Genomic DNA, 18,454 nt, shown 5'->3' with positions numbered 1-18,454 from the left:
ACAATGGAAGTGAAAGGGGCCAATCTGTCCCTTAAGAAAATTAACCATGGTTTAAATAAAACCACAAAACAATGGTAACTGGTAATGCACTAAGTATTAAGTAACTATAGTTTAACCGTGATATTTGTAGTAAAACTGGGTATACAAATGGTAATCAATCCAGCAAAAAACAAACAAACATGGTTACTACACCGTGGTTAATTTTCCTAAGGGGTAAACATTAAAATACTTATTGTTGCTATATAAGCCACCAAACGTGTGCACCATGCACCAACAATATGCATTGTTAAACAATTTTAGTGTGGAAAATTGTTGAAATTCTAAAATTCACATATATGCATTTATTATCTCTGTATCTTAATGATCTTATTGTGATCAATTCATCCATGCATAGACTGTTTTGGTTTGTTTGTTTTGTATCAGTGTGATCTTAAATCAGAATGTCAATCTGATCTTCCGGTCCTAGCAGAGGAACTCCTTAGAGTAACTCGAAATCTTTTTTTTTCTTTTTAAATATAACATATTTAAATATGTAGCTTGTGCTATCTTTCTTTAAAATCGAGATGACTTGGTTTGATCATTTTAATGAAATAATATTCAAAAGCTTGCATTCAAATCTGCCTCTATTCAGTACCAATGGGTTGAACCAAGTCCCTTCCTGCGTGCACTTTTTAAAACATTCTTTTATGATCCGTTTCACTCAGATGTGGTCTACTTCACAATATGGAAGACTTGATCTGTGGCTACTTCCATTACATTGTGACTTTAAATCTTCCATAAACTGGTCAGATTTGCTTCTACTGTAACCTCCTCACTCTAACCTCCATTTTTGCTTTGAAAACGAGGGACGAGTCAAAATTATTTTTTGTGGCATCAATATTATGCAGTGATGTGTTGTCGATTGAGCTTAAGTTGTACTGAACTCAAAATAGTCCTTTTTAATAAGCCAGTATTTCCAGTTCTGCATGGTTTAGATGCCCGCCTGGTGATCTGCTGTTTGCAAGGGCAAGGCCTTCCCGCAGAGAGTGGCTTGACAAGGTGAGCTCCAGCACTGCGGCACTCTGCAGCTTTCGTTCTCTCTCGCTTCACCCTCCCTATCTCTCAGACAGTACACCTGCTTAGGAGCTCTCCCAAACCCTCACTACTCTGAGATACCACCAAGCATTAACCACTGCATGGTCTTATATGCACATCAAAACGTAAAGTCCTTGACCCAAATAGTGCAGATGGCCATGCTCCGAACTGCCACTTAAAATCAGTGAGCTCAGGAGAGTCTGCCGTGACGCCTGGCCTTCAGGCTGCCTCAGACTGTGTGCGTATGAGTCTGACTCATCAAGCTACCAGAGAACTCAATTTAATCCCACAGCAGGAGAATCATTCTCTTAAAGCTGAAAGTTCCCCACCACGTGCTCGCACATGTACCTTCTCACACATAACGAAAGCGAGCCAGTCGTGCTGGATTTTTAATGATACATTTGTCAAGCAGCTACCGAGCAATATTTCCAGCAATTGTAATGGAGAAAAACAAAAGGAACATCTGTGTCTCTGTCACCCTTACTTGCACAAAAAGTTGTTAGATCGTTTAAAAATCTTTTTTTGTGTTCTCTCTCTCTCTCTCTCTCTCTCTCTCTCTCTCTCTCTCTCTCTCTCTTTTTTTTTTCTGTGTCACAAATATCTGAATGTCATTTTGTTACACATCACAAGAAAATACCAAAGCAGGTGGCATCTGTAAAAGCATTATGTTGGAATTTTCTCAGATTTAAATTCACTTAAAAATATTTTTGTGCAGTTTGACCTGAATGGTCATTTTAGTGGATATGTTAAGTCAGTTATGCAGGTTTAGTTCTCACAATTACAACCAGTAAGTGTCCAAATAATATATACATATACATACATATATATATATATATATATATATATATATATATATATATAGCTGCTTATTATCTTTCTTTATGATTAATGCAACTTGTTTCGATATTTTATTATTGCAATAATATTCATACCGTACATGTGCCTTAAGTTTATATATGGTATATTCTGTAACCATGCAGAAAGGAAAATATGTAATTTGTTTGTAAATGTTTATTTAAAATCATACCTCTATGTAACTACCTAAGTCCTCACCTTGATGAGGCTGCCAGTCAGATTTGGCGTGATTTCAGCTGCCCTTGACCATGAGACGAGATACCACAGAGAGGAAAAGACAGAGAGTTAGAGAGAGAATGGGAGCGGGGGTGACAAGGTGAAGAGCAAATGATGCCATTAAAGGCAACAGCTGCTTGCTGAAGCAGGGGCTGGACTGGTCAACCCTGCCACCCATAATGATAACAAGGTCAGTGGGGTCACACTGCTCAGCATCCTACCACCCCACTCCCCCATCCATCAGATTTCCTACCTCTAATTATGCAGCCGCCTTCTAACCAAGCATGAGATATTATTACACTGAGACGAGACCCCCCTCTCCTTAGATGCATAATGAATTATAGTGAGTCTTCTCTGAAGGGAGGCAGATTGCGACAACAGCCAAGCACAGCATCACTGAGATATTACAGCATTATAGCATCTCTTTTTCAAGCTCAGAAATGCACCAGCATGGGCTTGTGAAGATATTTCATCCTCATAGAGTTATTCAGTTTGTATAATGGTATCCATCAGAAAGCATGTAAAACATAGGGCCTGTCCAAATACCATCTTGCAATCTTTGCACTTGACCACTTGTCTACTTCCATGACGCATTTCTGGAATTTGGCCAAAGTGTTCAAGTGTAACTGAAGACTGCAAATGTTTAAATTTCACTTCATTTTCAAACATTTTACAAACTACATATAATCGCTGCAGTTTCTGCACCAATCAAATGTGCAACACTCAGTTGTACAAACAAATTATATGTAACATAATTAATTAAACTTACACTGGAAAGTTTTCCTAGACATGATGCGAAATCTGGGTATGTAAGTTCCTGAACGTGATGAATGATGGGATACACTTTAGCCTCAAAGACCGCTCCGAAGCGGTATTAGAGATAGTGTGGATGCACTTTTTCAGACCTGGGACAGTCTTGCTCGTACACTTCTTGTTGCGTGCACCAGCTCTTAAGTGGCCAAGACCGCAAGTGTGGGTATTTGGACAGGCCCATTACTTCCATCCATGTAGCAGTCTTAGCAACTAGTAAGCAGCTTTCTTTTAAAAGCATAGACAGTTTCAAAATTCATGTTTGAGGTCTGACTGTGCATAATTCAAGTCTTTTGAAGGGATGCCCCCCCAAAAAAATTTCAGTCACCATTTACACAAGTCATTCCAAACCTGTATAACTTTCTTTCCTCTGTGGATTTTAAAAAATGTCTCAATGTTTTTTGCCCATAGAATGATGATTTGGACCTGACTTTCATTGTATGGGGAAAACAGTTAAAACATTCTTCAAAATATCTTCTTTTAAAAACCCTTTTGAAATTATCAAGGAGAATTAGCCTTCCTGATTGACATAAGAATTGACATGATGACAGAATGTCAATTAGATAATCTGTCTGAAACGGAAGCCTTTGTGATTTGCTGAAGTTTAGATGTAGAAGACAAACAGCCTAGGCAGAACAGCATATTTTTTAAACCACTTGTTAGGATTGGGACATGTGAATTTGCATGAGGAACACTGTGTTGTATTAAACACTGAGTCGCGCTCATGTTCCTCCCGTGGCACCTGAGGGGCTTTAGAAAATAAAATCATAATTGCCACATCAGCCCATGAACCTGGTTTACCTCCATGCCCACAGCTCTGCCTGTGCACTGGTAGAGTCCCATGTTTAATCTTAATGAGCGTGAGATGCAGGCAGACACACAGTGGGGCGCAGGGCCCTGCTGAGCGCCAGGGTATTAGCAGAAAAGAGAGGGAGATGGCGAACAGCGAGATACAGCAGAGGAAGCATGCAAAAGCATGAAAAGAGATGAGAGTGTTAGATTTTTCATGTTTGAGGGCTCAGAATACATAGTTGTAGGATGTGAAATCAGGAAAGAGCTCTGCTGGACAGGAAGCATCAATTGACAAAAATTCCACAGATATCTAAATTCTCTGGGGAAATACTTTGTAGTTAATTACTTTGTTTTGTTTTGTGTTGTCTTTAATATTACCTACAGCATTTGATATGTTCCACAATATTTGTAGGCCTGTCTAATTATGTTAATTATGGTTTTAAGATCACTAAATGACCAAAAGTATGTTTAGCTCTTAACCTTCTAAATTACAGATTTGTTTTTTTTACAGTATTTCCAGAACATTCTTACGAATGTTTATATCGATGAACATAATGTTGTATATCGATACACAATATAATGACTTTCTAGGGAATTCTGTGCTTTCAGATGTTGCCTGTTGCCCATGTCTACGTCTGAGTGCAATAAAAAGGTTATTGTGACATTCTTTTCGTAATTGTGAAATGATTTTTTATAATTGTGACTTTGTATTACAATTTCAACTTTTTCCTCATATAATTGCTTATTTTTTATTTAAAAAATAAACTTTCATATATTTTAGATTCATTGCACACCAACTGAAATATTTCAAGTCTTTTATTATTTTAATACTGATGATTTTGGCATACAGCCCAAAATTCCTATCTCAAAAAAATAGCATACAGTATTACCTCACAATGTAGGCTACTTTTATATCTGACAGTTGCAACTATATTTCTCACATATGCAATCATTTCTTGTTATTGTGACTATTTCTCATAAGTGTAACTTCATATATCACAATGTGACTATGAAATGGATGTAGATTGTAGAGAGCTGTATATTCTAACAAGAATCAGACATTTATTTAAAATGTATTTTAGTAGAACATGATATCTGGTGCATTAACAGCTACTTTAATAAATTTATTTCAATTCAGATATTTGAATAAATGCTGAGCTTATACAAGATGGTTAGAAAATAGAAAATTTAAATTGACCGATAATCAGTTCCAGGATAAATATTGTCCCTTAATAAAATGTTAATTTGTGATATTGCAGTATAGTGGTGATATAAAGTAGATAAAAGAGGTGAGTTGAGCACATATGGAGCATTTAGGTGGCTAATAGGGGATCTCTGGAAATTTGGGATCACAAGAAGTGATCGCAAGTGTGGCTTGCCTGATTTGAGTCGCTATAGACAAACAACAGGCAATCTGGATGCAGCTGATAACAGCACAATATGAGTGTAAAATGAGATGAGGAAGAGTGCTCTTATGTGCTGAGGGAGCCTGTCTGCACCATCGCCATATTTTTCCCTCTCCTCACTCTCACTACAAAAGACAGGACAACAATTGTTTTTAGTTGTTCTCTGAGGTATTGCTTAAATTGAAAAAATCAACAGACCCAAACGTTGAAACTTGTTGACTCCTTTAAAGAGAGAGGACCTTCAAAATTGGATCCATTTACCCTAAAGTCAGTTGTTTTTTGGTTTTTTTGGCCATGGTCCAGTTAGCTTCTGCTGTTGTCATGCTATCTTTTACCTTTGTAGAATCCTTTCCTCGAACAAAACGATTCCACTGGCTAAAACTAAACTTTTTTTTATGGCTACTCTACACACTGCTTGATTGGTAGTTTAATTTATAATGTAATGTAAAGCTTCAATGTATATTTATTCTTAATTTATGAAAATGTTAGTTTTAAAACTGATCTTTTTAAATACATAAAGTATCACATTACATTACTAAACCTAAAAATAATCAAAGTAAATATCTCCCTCTCTTTGTTTTCAGTTAGCCTACAAGCTTAGCATTGTGTTAACTGGTTATAAAATCTCTGAATTAGCTAGAACAAGATCATGATAATGGGATATGTTTTTGATCAAGCACTGTGGAAGGAAGATATGATTTTGCAAGATCTTCACTTGAATTGCCATTTAATGACTAAATAACTTAACTAAATAAGAGCAAATAGCATGTATAGCTAACTTTTCATTATAATATAGTACAGCTGTATAACATGTTTTACTAATGCTCACAGTTGTTTTTATAGGGGTTCCTACAAGTGAGAAATAGACTATTTTTCGCAGTGAGCTAGCTGCTTTTCATGTCACAGCTCTGGATAGTTGCTTGTGAAAGTTTTGTGGTGGTTCTTGTAGTCACAACAATGGACTGTAAAAAATACGACTCATGAATGTTGTTATGATTAGTCACGTGACATTTACGTGGTGATTGGTTAAAAAATATTGATATGACATGGCTTTCTCCATGGCTGTATGTGTATCTGAAAATGCCCCCTATACCCACATGCACTCGCTACATTACTCCAATAATATTCCACTCAGTGAGTGAATGAAAACAAATGACCGAATTCGGACACTGAGTGCATTGGAAGTGCTGCAAACATCTTTTGGCGAGACATGGGGAGGAATAAATTCAGACCAACATTGCATGTGTATTCTTTAGCGGCTAGCCACTGAGTGTACAGTGGTTGTACACTCGTTATTGAGGTGCATTATGGAATGAGTGCACTCGATAATGCCCGCTATGGCTTCAAACCCCATTACAAATGGCTGTCACTTTAAATAAGCATATGGTGCAATTTCAGACGCAGCCCAGATATAAAACAGCATGAAATTCTCAACAACACCCCCTATCATCTGACTTCTCACAACAAGATCTCGGTCTGATTTATCCATCTTCACACTCTCTTTCAGTCTCTCTTTCTTCCTAATCTTAGCCAGTTATGCATAAATGACAGACAGTAATCTTCTGATAGAAAGAACCGAACTGAAGGCGGTGCTGTAGATAATACAGGCATGTTATGGAAACTCAGATGCTGGCTAGTCTGAGTCTCTGCAGCTCATCAGCAGACAGCAGGGCCTGCCTTCAACTTAATTAGCTTCCCCTGAGATCCTCGTCTGACGGCATCAACCTGAATGAACAGAGGCATTTCCGTGCATGTGTGTGTGTGTGTGTGTGCAAGCGACAGAAAGATGGAGAGAGAGCGACAGAGTGTGCAGACCATGTCCGGTCAAGTGAATGGAGAGAGGGGCACCATTATCAGCCCATCAGATGTGAAGGAATGTCTCCCCGCTGTGGGGCTGGGTCTCAGAGTGGCCCTGACATGCAACGATAGATGGATGGAGGGAGGAAAGCGAGAGAGGGAGGTTGATCTTGGCCCACATCTAGCTGTGCAGCGGGGAAGATGCAAAGAGAGGGAAGGAATATTGTCTCTGTTTCTTCTATGAGTCAGAGGTTTTGTTGTGCCTCATTTTCTGTCTCGCTGGAGCATGGCCTTCTGCAGCACAACTGCACCAAGCATGTGGGCAAACAAGCAGGCAGTATAGCATACCATTATTTTCTTTTTTAGATATGCACTCCCATGTTTCCATAACTCTTATAAGTGAAAAAGAGATGACTGTGATCTGCTAAATAGAACATTCATTGATTCTTGTCGGCCATAGGTGTATTTGAAGCATAGTTAATGGTTATATGATCAGACGCACCCGGTTGGTTGCTTAATTCATATATAGCCTATTCACACATACACAAAATGTATAAATGGCAAGTTAGAATCCACTAATTAGCCGATTGTAACCATAGAAACAGTACACTGCTTGAGTGCTTTTCATTATAAGTATCGGAATGTTAGTGCTGTCGTAATTTATCATATTATTATACATTTACAGATTACAAATATCAATGCTAAGGGTGCCAAAAGAAGAAAAAAAATCCTCAAAAAGGCAAAGCAACATTTCATATTGTTTTCACAATAAACAGTGTTTCTGCTGCATAACAGAGCTGCGGCTCTATGATGAGCATTGTGTTGTCCTGCACTCTCTGCCTGAACGAAAGCTCCACCCCTACTGGTCTACCAGTGCCCACGGTGTCTGATGTGCCCGCTGTGCCTGCTGTGACCCCATGGATAACTTTGCAGTGACCGCAACCACTGCTGATTGATCATCAGAGAGAAAGAACGAGAGAGTGAGGGAGGAGCATTCCACCCATATATAATGTTAAGCTGCCAAGTTGAGCAGATGGCACAACTCAGTGCATGAGTATGCGTCAATCCCCCCCCCCCCCTCTCTCTCTCTCTCTCTCTCTTTCTCTCTCTCTCTCTATCTATCAGCAAAGATTATAAAGGGCATTATGGGGTAAAGCAGTACTCTTGCTTACTACATGTTGTAATTTTGCATGCTTTCAAACTCTAAGAACCTTCTCTATTTTATTAGCTAAAATGCTATAGTGTAACCTATGTAAAATATATATGTGTGTGTGTGTGTGTGTGTGTGTGTATCAGTGGTGTGTTGTATTGTAACAAAGTAGGCTACTTCTTTACAGTAGGCTAGTATTTTTTGGGAGAATCTACTTGAGTTTTTATATTTCTGTCAACTTTTACTAGGTTTACTTCACATCCTAAATAAAATGTTTACTTATACTCCGTTACATTTCCCCAAAGCATATTCGTTACTTACTACAAAAAACTCGGAAGAACAAAGAAGACTGCAAGCAAGCATATGCAAACAAGTGCTCGCAGAACCTCTGTGGATTTCATTGCGTCCGTTGTCCGTTGGGTCATGTGCGCTCACTGCTCTCGCTGTCAGTATACAGTACAAGAGCGGCCTCTAGAGGCGAAATAAAATCTTCGTGGTTTTTGTTTTGACAAGTAACATGAGGCTGCACGCTGCACAGAGCGGGACACTTCAAAAATGGATTTAAAACAAAGACAACCAAACGGTATTTTATACAGTGTACAATACAGTACATGTTTTCATATTATTATAAAGTAATTCGTTTATTGACTAGATGCTGCATTAGCGAAGAACAGTTGTCGAGGCTGAGAGGATGCTAACATTAGTAGCCTTCCTCAAACTATTAAAACCTGCTATGGTTAATACAAAAATACACAGCTGACTCAAAAGTTTAATGTCACAATTGTTAGCATCTTTGTATTAGTGTATATCCATTTGTTCGCTTTTATGCATTCGGTATGCAGCAAAGTTGCATATTTAAAGTAAGCTAATGACGGTATCTTCGTGCAGCCGACAGAAACATAAGTCCAGAAATTTTTTCGCTTTCAGTTCGTTTTTATCGTCACTGTAACACATTTTGATTAGATAATCAAATGTTCTAAAATGGAAGCAAATAACGTGTATGTGTCTAATTTCAATGCTATGGCCTTTGTGTAGATATTTGAAGATGCCCATCTTTAAAGGGACATTGTGTAGGAATTTCTCCCATCTAGCGGTGAAATTGTATTTTGCATTAAAACGAATTGTGCTCTCCAGCGGCTTGCTTTTTCAAATGCGTGTTGCATCTAGGGTAGCTGTTATGTACCAAAAAGCTATGACAGGATGTCTTCTAATAGCACTACGTCGAGTTTTCCTTCCGGTGAACAGGTTTGTTATTTCAAACTAGAGGCATAAAGTCAAGGGAGAAGCCCATAGATAGAGAGTCCATAAAAGCAACGGGACAAAATATTTCAACAAAGTTTTTGAGGAATAGGGTGATTCAGATTTGTTTTGACACTGCTACTAGAAGATTTACAACTGTCAGACTGTCGTCAAGCTCAGTTTGAGCCTGCTCAGTCGCTCAGCCATCAGGCAGGAAGTGCAATCAAAGAGTATAGAAGTACCAAGAGGCGAAACTTAATAGAAGGTTCCATTGCAACAAATGCGCCCATGCGCAGAGCTGCAGTTCCGCCATATTGGACTGAACGCAACACAGCTGTCATAGAATTGAACGATACCGGTTCCAATTCAAAAGCAGGTAAGGGAACTAAATAGTTTCTAGTTTTTAATATCTCCATAGCCTAAACTAAAACGGCGTGTTGAATAATGTACAACAAAATAATGCTTATGGATCGGGTTATAATTAAACAATTTCGTCATAGAGCACGAGCTGTCAAATAGGCTATTTACCCGATAACTTTTGGGGATAACTCCCGTTTTCATACACTTCACAATTTTACAACACCTAACAACAGCCCATGTGTTCCTCATGAAATGATTAACAAATTCATTGAACAAGCCAAAACACAATGAACAGTGAGTTAGGTGAAAGGGACAACACATTAGTCAAGAGAGAATATTTAATAGTAATAGAAGATCATCACAAAATGAACCGTAATAAAACTGGTGACGGTAAGTAGATCACATCATTTCTAGCTGCATTAACTTACACACAACAAATCAAACATTGTGCAAGTAAAGTGCACACATTTACTACAAATATAATTGCAATGGTAAGTATATTAGCCTAGCTGTTATGTTTTAGTCTTTAGTTTTATTATAATTTAATTCATCTTGACTGATAAAAAAAAAACTTTGTACAACACATTTTAGGCTACATTTGATACAGAAAGAGAGAGTTAATGTGCAGATTTACAGAGTACTTGGCTTTAAAAAAAAATTCTGTTGCGCTTCTGTTTGGGCTGTAACGTTAAGAGTTGTCGATTTTGGGTCCGTAATATATGATGGATCCTGACTCTATTGAATAGTTTCACAATGTATACAATTGAGTTTTTGCATTTTTCCTTGTCACACAACTTCCCTGCACTCATGTTGTACATCCATATGCCGCTATTTACGTATGGAGACGTACGTACGCTGCTCACTTTAACGTTAATAAAAACCTTTTCTACTTTACCTCTCTGGATCTTTGGGGAATCTATAAAATGCTAGTTGATTGGTTGTACACTGGTAGTTGTTGCAGTTGATGGCAGAACACTGTTTTCTTTGTTTACAATTATTTCCAGACATAATGCTGTACAGTTGTGCTAACGTTAAACCCATTGGTTCAGTCCAAAATGGCGTCAGTGCGTCAGCAGCGCCATCTAGTGATTGTTACCAAAACTGCAACGGAGTTTCGCCTCTTGATACTTCTATACTCTTTGGTGCAATAATCAGGCTTCGGTCTTCTCCGTTGAAATCAAATCAATGGGGTCGCTGTGTCCATTTCTTTTACCGTCTATGGGACCTACCCGTCACATGTATATAAAGATAATAAATTCTTCGTTTACGAGTATAAGTCACATAATAAGCAGAGGTATTTGTAGACTATTGAGGACATATTTATGAATAAAAATATTGATTTTAGATAATAAAATACCTAATAAACTACACATTGTCCCTTTAAGCATGACTGTTAAATTAAATGGTATCACTTTACAATAAAAGTCCATTTGTAAAATTAATAAGGTTAATACAAGTATTTTCCATTGTTAATTTCAACATTTACTAATACATTTTCACATGTTAAAGTTGTCTCTTACATTAGATAATGCACCATGAATTAGCATGAATGATCAAGGTATAATTAATATAATAATTTTTTTAAACTTACAATAAACATTTGACTATTTTTTTTAATTCAAAGAAAACCAAATGGAAGAAACAGAGTTAAAACTGAACACAATATTGCTGCTCAAACTGTATAGAACTATTTTTAATAATATTGTTTTGCTCCTTTTGTATTTTACATTTATATGTACTTTAAAAAAAATTCATACTGAAGTACAATAAATATTTTCAGACTGAATAGCTGCTGTAAATTCAACTTTGCAATCGCTAGAAAAAAATGTGTTTATTAATTTTAAAAACTGTTATTTTAAATTGTAATGATATTTTACAACATTACTGGTTTTAATATAGTTTGATCAAATAAATGCAGCATTGGTAAAACTTGGAGATTAGACTTTGAGCCAAATTTGTATTTGTATTTTTTTTTTTTAAGAAAAAGTTCACAAAAAATAATCTAATATTTATCTACTTAATCTTTTTTAATAATTTGTAGTAGTCTGGACCCGACATTCTTCAGAAAAGCTTCTATTGTGTTCCACACAGGTATACAAGTTTGACACAACGTGAAGGTAAGTAATGACAGAATTTTCAGTTTTGGGCAAAATAAGTTGTTAAATCTAATGTTGCAAAAATATATTAAGTGTGTGGATGTCACATATTTTTTCAGTGGTAAGACGTTGTGTTAATTTTTGATATAAAAAAACCCAACAATTAAAATGTATAATTTTTAGCACGTTATTTAAGCAGTTTGTCCAGCATTGTGACTTGAAGCTACAATATGTAGGGGTCGCTAACCTCTTTCAATAACTAAGGTATAGATTGATGACAGTGATAAGCGGAATCGTGGAACTTGCCGTCATGCCGATGGATCTAATAATGTTTACTGGTGAGTGAAAACATTCTTGTTTTTTAACATGACTTTGGTATGAAGCAGGGCGAGATTGCTAATTAGTGACAGATCAGCGCCACACGCGAGTCCTGCGGATATTAGGGATGTGCACGAATATTCAATATGTAATTATTAATCGAATTTTACTACGTTGCTTTGCTGGCCGTTATTGCTGTGAGTCCATGATAAATCCTGAAGCAATAACTCACAGTTATAATCAAATGCACTGGGTGGCGCAGTGAAGCGTGTTTAACACATAAGTTGATTGTATTTGATTACATTATGTCGTCGTCTGCCTCGCGAAGTTTAGAATTACTTAGATGAACATGATATTACAAAATGGAATTACTTTTAATCAAATTAATTAATGATACTAAGCTATAATAATATCACCACCACAATGAGAAATCACATGAAATCCAAACAGCAGTTGAATGATGAAAGACAGCTGTCCATCACTGCATGTAAGAGCAGCTGTACCACGAGTGAGCCGAGATGATGCCGGTAGAGATCCACTTTTGTGACACGACTGTAGCGTGGTGTCGCGACGCCTCCCCACATTTGTACTTTGATGGGCGTTCCTCAAGTTTACCGCTATGGGTGTGGTTTTGAGCCAGCGGCCGGTCTAGAACAGAGGACCTGCGAGAGACTTCCCCCCGTCTACATATGCTCTGCTTCTATTGGATAGTCGCGTCGCGTTCAACGGAATTCATTTGCATAAAGATGGGCATCGGCCAGCTTTTTGACGCGCAGCATTTTTCCAAATGAAGCGCTGCCTTCCCGGGATGCTTTGCGGGCGCGTAAAAGTTGCGTGACGTCACCCATAAGCCCAATTTATACTTCTGTGTCGAACTTACCACGTAGCTACGCCGTAGGCTGTGCGTAGCGCGCGTACCCTTCGGCGTACCCTGACGTGCACCTCTCCAAAAATGTAACAACGCGTCAATTCTACGCGGACGCAAGCGCTGTGATTGGTCTGCCCAAACCGCTTCCTCGGGTTTCACATGCTCCCTCTGCGTGCGTCAACGCGGACAACGACGCAGAAGTATAAATTAAAACCAAAGTGTAGGCTACGGCGTAGAGGCTTCGGCGTAGGTCCGACGCAGAAGTATAAATCAGCCTATAGGAATAAAGTGGAGCGCGGCACAACAGAAGTGTCACACGGACAAGTGGCTCTGCACCGTTATGGTGCGTTCACACCGGACGCGAATAGCGCGTCAGGCGCAAGTGATTTCAATGTTAAGTCAATGCAAAGACGCGTTAAGCCCAATTTATACTCGTGCGTTGAACTTACGGCGTAGCTACGCCGTAGGCTGTGCGTACCCTCCGGCGTACCCTGACGTGCACCTCTCCAAAAAATGTAACAACGCGTCTATTCTACGCGGACGCAAGCGCTGTGATTGGTCTGCTCAAACCGCTTCCTGGGGTTTCACATGCTCCCTCTGCGTGCGACAACGCGGACAACGACGCAGAAGTGTAAATTAAAACCAAAGTGTAGGCTACGGCGTAGAGGCTCCGGCGTAGGTCCGACGCAGAAGTATAAATCGGCGTAAATCAGTATTACGCGCGTAAAAAAATTCCTGTGGCGCGAATGAGGCGTAGAGCGCGGCGCGGTAGACGCAAATACGCCTCATTGAGCGTATGGCGCGTTAAGCGCGTTGCGCGCGAATGATTTAGTTAGTGCTATTTGTGCATTCACGCGTTTGACGCGAATTCGCGTCTGCCGCCCGAGTTGAAAAATCTGAACTTCTGCGTCAATTCGCGCCGCGTTAAGCCCAATTTATACTTCTGCGTCGAACTTACGCCGTAGCTACGCCGTAGGCTGTGCGTAGCGCGCGTACCCTTCGGCGTACCCTGACGTGCACCTCTCCAAAAATGTTACAATGCGTCAATTCTACGCGGACGCAAGCGCTGTGATTGGTCTGCTCAAACCGCTTCCTCGGGTTTCACATGCTCCCTCTGCGTGCGTCAACACGGACAACGCCGCAGAAGTATAAATTAAAACCAAAGCGTAGGCTACGTCGTAGAGGCTCCGGCGTAGGTCCGACGCAGAAGTATAAATCAGCCTTTAACCAATCAGGAGCCTAGCTGCATGCTGGGGATATTATTGTTTTTCATAACATGAAGGTGCAACAATATAAACACGATAACCAATATGCTGACTCGAGTGCTGATTCTGTACGATATCTGCGCAGTCTGCTTTATTAGCGGGTTTTCCCGTTCGCACTGCTTGAGCTTATGCTTTTGTTCTTTATATTTTTTTGTTTACACATATTGTTTAATGTTTTCAACTAAAAGAAAACCTTACGCTATATAGTAGGCTTGTGTATCTTTATTCCCTAATCGTAGCCCAAGCTTTTTCAGAAATGTTGACAAAATTTTAAAAAAACTTATTTATTATTTATTTTTTATTAAAAAAATAATGTCTTTCTCATTAAACGTCATTTAAATAAACAAATATTCAAATACAACATTTTTTAAAAATGCCCATCCCGCCGGATATAAAGAAATAAGGGAATTTCATCCGCAAGTTCTAAATTCCTACTCACACAGGTCAGTTTATTTGACAAATTAGTTATTTGAAGATTTAAACTTGTGAGGTAACACAGCATTGTTTCACTTGGTCTAACATTACACTATCATACTAAACAGCGTGTTGAAAGTTATAACGTCTTTCTATGTGTTTGTTGGCTATATGAGACTAGCAGTAAGCTAGATCAACATTAGAATAACATACTGATCATATTCTAACATTTCATCATGTTGTTGAGCTATATAAAATTAATTTGTTTTATATACATTTCCTCACTTGTCTAATAAAGTATATGCAAGAGTGGCGTCTCTGTCTAGTCTAAGTTTGTCGCAAAGCTCTCGGGATCTCGAAAACGCCACGATGGTATTGATCCTCGTTTTAGTTCTCCTTTTGTCCCAAAGTCTGCTTGCCATGATCCATAATGTTTGAACGAAACAACAACATTGCCTAAACATTATGCAATCTGTCGCCATGGTTACTATAGTAGTACAAGCGGAAAACAAGGATAATGTGGATATTACGTCATTGACAGGCGACAAGGGATGGGCACTATTTAAAATTGTGAATTTCTCTGAATTTACAAATTCTTGGAAACATTTAGGATAATGTACATGATTGAAAGAAATATATAACATTATGCAAATGGTTTTTGGATATTTTGATACAAAATTCTTACATATTGTACCTTTAAGTGAAGATCAGATCAAGTTCTTGCATTATTTTATACAGAAATACATGCCAAGATTCACATATTTTTACCTGCAACTGTATATACAGCTATTTGCAGAGATTGACTAAATTAGCATCTCTATGTATGTAGCCTTAACAACCATATTCCTTTGCTGATTAGATTTATGTGCTGATCGCTGCCAGACGCAGTCAGGCTTGTGTAAGCATCTGTGCCCACTACTGGCCCTGGCATGGCGAAAAGCGGCTGGCACGAACCGAGCTGGTGTTGATACAGTAGTAGAAGTTTTTCGCCGCAGGTTCACTCAGGCTGAAGAGGAGCAGAGCAGTATGGGTAGCATGAGGTCATTCAACCGCTGCCCATTCATCAGCCTGCGCCACCAAGCCCCATAGCTCCTCTGTCACCTTGACAACACAGCCCACAGCAACCTGCCCTGCATGAAACCTAGCTATTGATTTCTTTCGCTCGTTCTCGGTCTGTGTTCAGCCGTTCGTTATTTCTCTCCCTCAGTCTCTTTCCTCTCCTCACCACAATGTCCCTTTTTGTGTTTCTAGCTCTGTATACTACCACCAACATAAGTGAGCATTCTCTTTGTTGATTTGGGATCAGTTTCAATTAAGAACCAGAGGAGAGATTCAGGATCGGAAAAGCTCGTTCTCTTAGTTTGGCTTCAGGTCTGAAGTCAGTCTGACACGAAAGGCAGGAGAGCACTAAGAAGTGCCATTACCAACTGAGGGCACTGCGGCATTTCAGATGGAAAGTCACTAAGGGAGAAAGAGTGGGAGGCCAGTACTTGAAAGATTTCCTACTAATGGGATGGGATACAGGGGATGACATGCAGCAGTGCACACGTACCTAGTCTTGTGTTGCCAGATTTGACGAAACGGCTAAAGATTTGGTCCATATTGTGGCTAATCTTAATAGATACTTCTACAAAAATAGACAAACAAACAAAAATGCCTTTAAATAAGTGTGCGGTTGTACAGAAAATACTGGAAAAATTGAGAAAATGTGAATAGACTCAGAACAGGATTTTGGACAAAAGTATAGTAATAATTGATTTTCATAGACATTATTCAGAAATAAAATATACAGTTCATGGATGTCGAATGCTACTTACAGCCTCAAAATTATTTTTTTCTTTTTTGTCTCTAAATTTGTAAATGTTTGCATATCATTCATTGTAAACATGACTTAGTGGACTGTTCAGCCGACTTAAGGCTCCAGACTCCCGGCGTGGGGGCACTAGGAGGCCCCCCTAAGCCCAGAGTATGGAGCCCCAACTCGGCTTGGCTCCCGAGATACACCCGCTCAAACTCCCAGCTTGACTCCAGTTACAACTCCAGTCAAGCCGACTTTAGGATCCAGACCACCCACCACTAACACCTACCCATCCCACCCAGGACTCTAATCAAATGGAATTTTTTTAATACTTCCCTGTCACTGATTAAATATATTGATGTTTGACTTTTTTTAAAATAAATACATTTTTATATTTTGTGAATCAATGATGATGTGGGCTTATTTGGAACACATGTGGGCTTAAATGGTGCCAAAGTACCAATTAAGCCCATGCCGGACTTCTGACTTTATACCTAAATTATCTTAATTTTATATTCTAAATTGTACATCAACTAATTAATACATTTTCAAATGAGAGGTAAATCTTGCATTTTAACATTATTTTTCTTATAAACTACGTCAATATCTATGAAAAAAACCTGGACTTAGATTTTGGTGGGCTTAATAGGTACACTACCCTATACATTAATGTTGTGGAATTAATATTATTTCAATTTTAAATACTGTTTTCTATTTTGATGTATTTTAAAATTTAATTTATTGCAGTGATGGCAAAGCTGAATTTTCAGCAACCAGTCTTCAGTCACATGATCCTTCAGAAAATAGTCAATGATAAAACAGTTGTGCTGCTTAATATTTTGGTGCAAATCATGACACATTTTTTTTCTCCCGGATACTTTGACGAATAGAATTTGAAATCGAAATCCTTTGTAACATTATCAATGTCTTCTCTGTCACTTCTGAACAATTTAAGGCATCCTTGCTGAATAAAAGTATTCATTTCTTTAAAAAAATACTGACCCCAAATTTTGTACGGTTGTGTATCTCAGTAATTTCTTTGACTGCATTAACATTGTGTGCAATATGCATCAGATGGTCAGCGAACGCACTGTCGACAGTCTATTTACTATTCGCCATTTACTTTCATTCTAGATTTAAAACTCAAAAATCACTTTATCCTAAAAGCAATGAATTTGCATTGCAAACGAACAACTGTAGCTTTCACATTTCACTCTCTGCTCTTTACTAAGCTGACCCCTGCTGATGTACGCTGAGCTGAAGGTTACGTTTGGTCACATGACTACCAGCTTTGTGGGCGTACAAATCAATATGTGACTTGTCGGCAGCAGGCGCACCCTTGCCGTAGTGCGTTGAGCTCAGAGTGTTAAAGGTTAATGTACATTTGCTTTTATCACTATGGCATTGTTTACATCTGTGTAACATGTGAGAAACATACCACTGTTGGTGAAATGCAACAACACACCCTTGTCCAGGTCTGGGAACAGAGCGAAGTGAGACTGTTAAAGCCAAGAGTGTAAAGCTGTGCCCTTGCTTAATGACCTTTTCCTCTTTCGTTAGTATTGAGCGCCCATCTCCCCTTCGCCTGAACAGCAGCCGTCTGGGCTGCCCACTGCTCCAGTGTCATCCAGCCTGGCTCATGGATCTTTATTAAATGTTAATCAGCCTCCTACAGCCTCACCCTACAAGATTTTTACTCTCACTCCCTCTCTCTTCTGTGGGTTTGCTCTCCTTCACCCAGCGGAGCTCTCATCCTTTTACATCAGTTTGAGAGCATTGGAATTTATTTTGTTCTTTGAAAAGATGCCAGATTGATTATTTTTGTCTTTTGTCTCTTTAAGGAGATATGTTTATCTGTAACTGCACAGATGACCTGCTAACTCTACATGCACTGAAAGAACCAACTCAAACTGGCAAAAGTTTCCATGCTGGTCCAGGTTGGTTAGTGCTTTTCTGGTTTTGATCTATAACTTTTGGAGTCAAACGGTTAGGGATT

At 38.7% G+C, this 18,454-nt stretch overlaps 1 protein-coding gene and 1 long non-coding RNA gene across 2 annotated transcripts in view; one reads left to right on the top strand and one right to left on the bottom strand.

The window, feature by feature from the left end:
* The window catches only part of rps7 (ribosomal protein S7), a 117,773-nt gene that overhangs the window by 13,864 nt on the left and 85,455 nt on the right, over positions 1–18,454 (bottom strand). The window lies entirely within an intron of this gene.
* LOC143729575 (uncharacterized) overlaps positions 12,549–18,454 on the top strand; it is a 32,750-nt gene continuing 26,844 nt past the window's right edge. Inside the window, exon 1 of the long non-coding RNA XR_013200020.1 lies at positions 12,549–12,600. This is a non-coding gene — a long non-coding RNA (uncharacterized LOC143729575). The remainder of the gene's footprint in view (positions 12,601–18,454) is intronic.

The sequence above is a fragment of the Siphateles boraxobius genome, unplaced genomic scaffold (genome assembly GCF_051911475.1).
Source record: "Siphateles boraxobius isolate OS27281-9 unplaced genomic scaffold, OSU_SipBor_1 8, whole genome shotgun sequence".
Taxonomy (NCBI): Eukaryota; Metazoa; Chordata; class Actinopteri; order Cypriniformes; family Leuciscidae; genus Siphateles; species Siphateles boraxobius.
The sequence above is the reverse complement of the archived record's forward strand: the minus strand, read 5'-3'. Positions and strand labels throughout refer to the sequence as shown.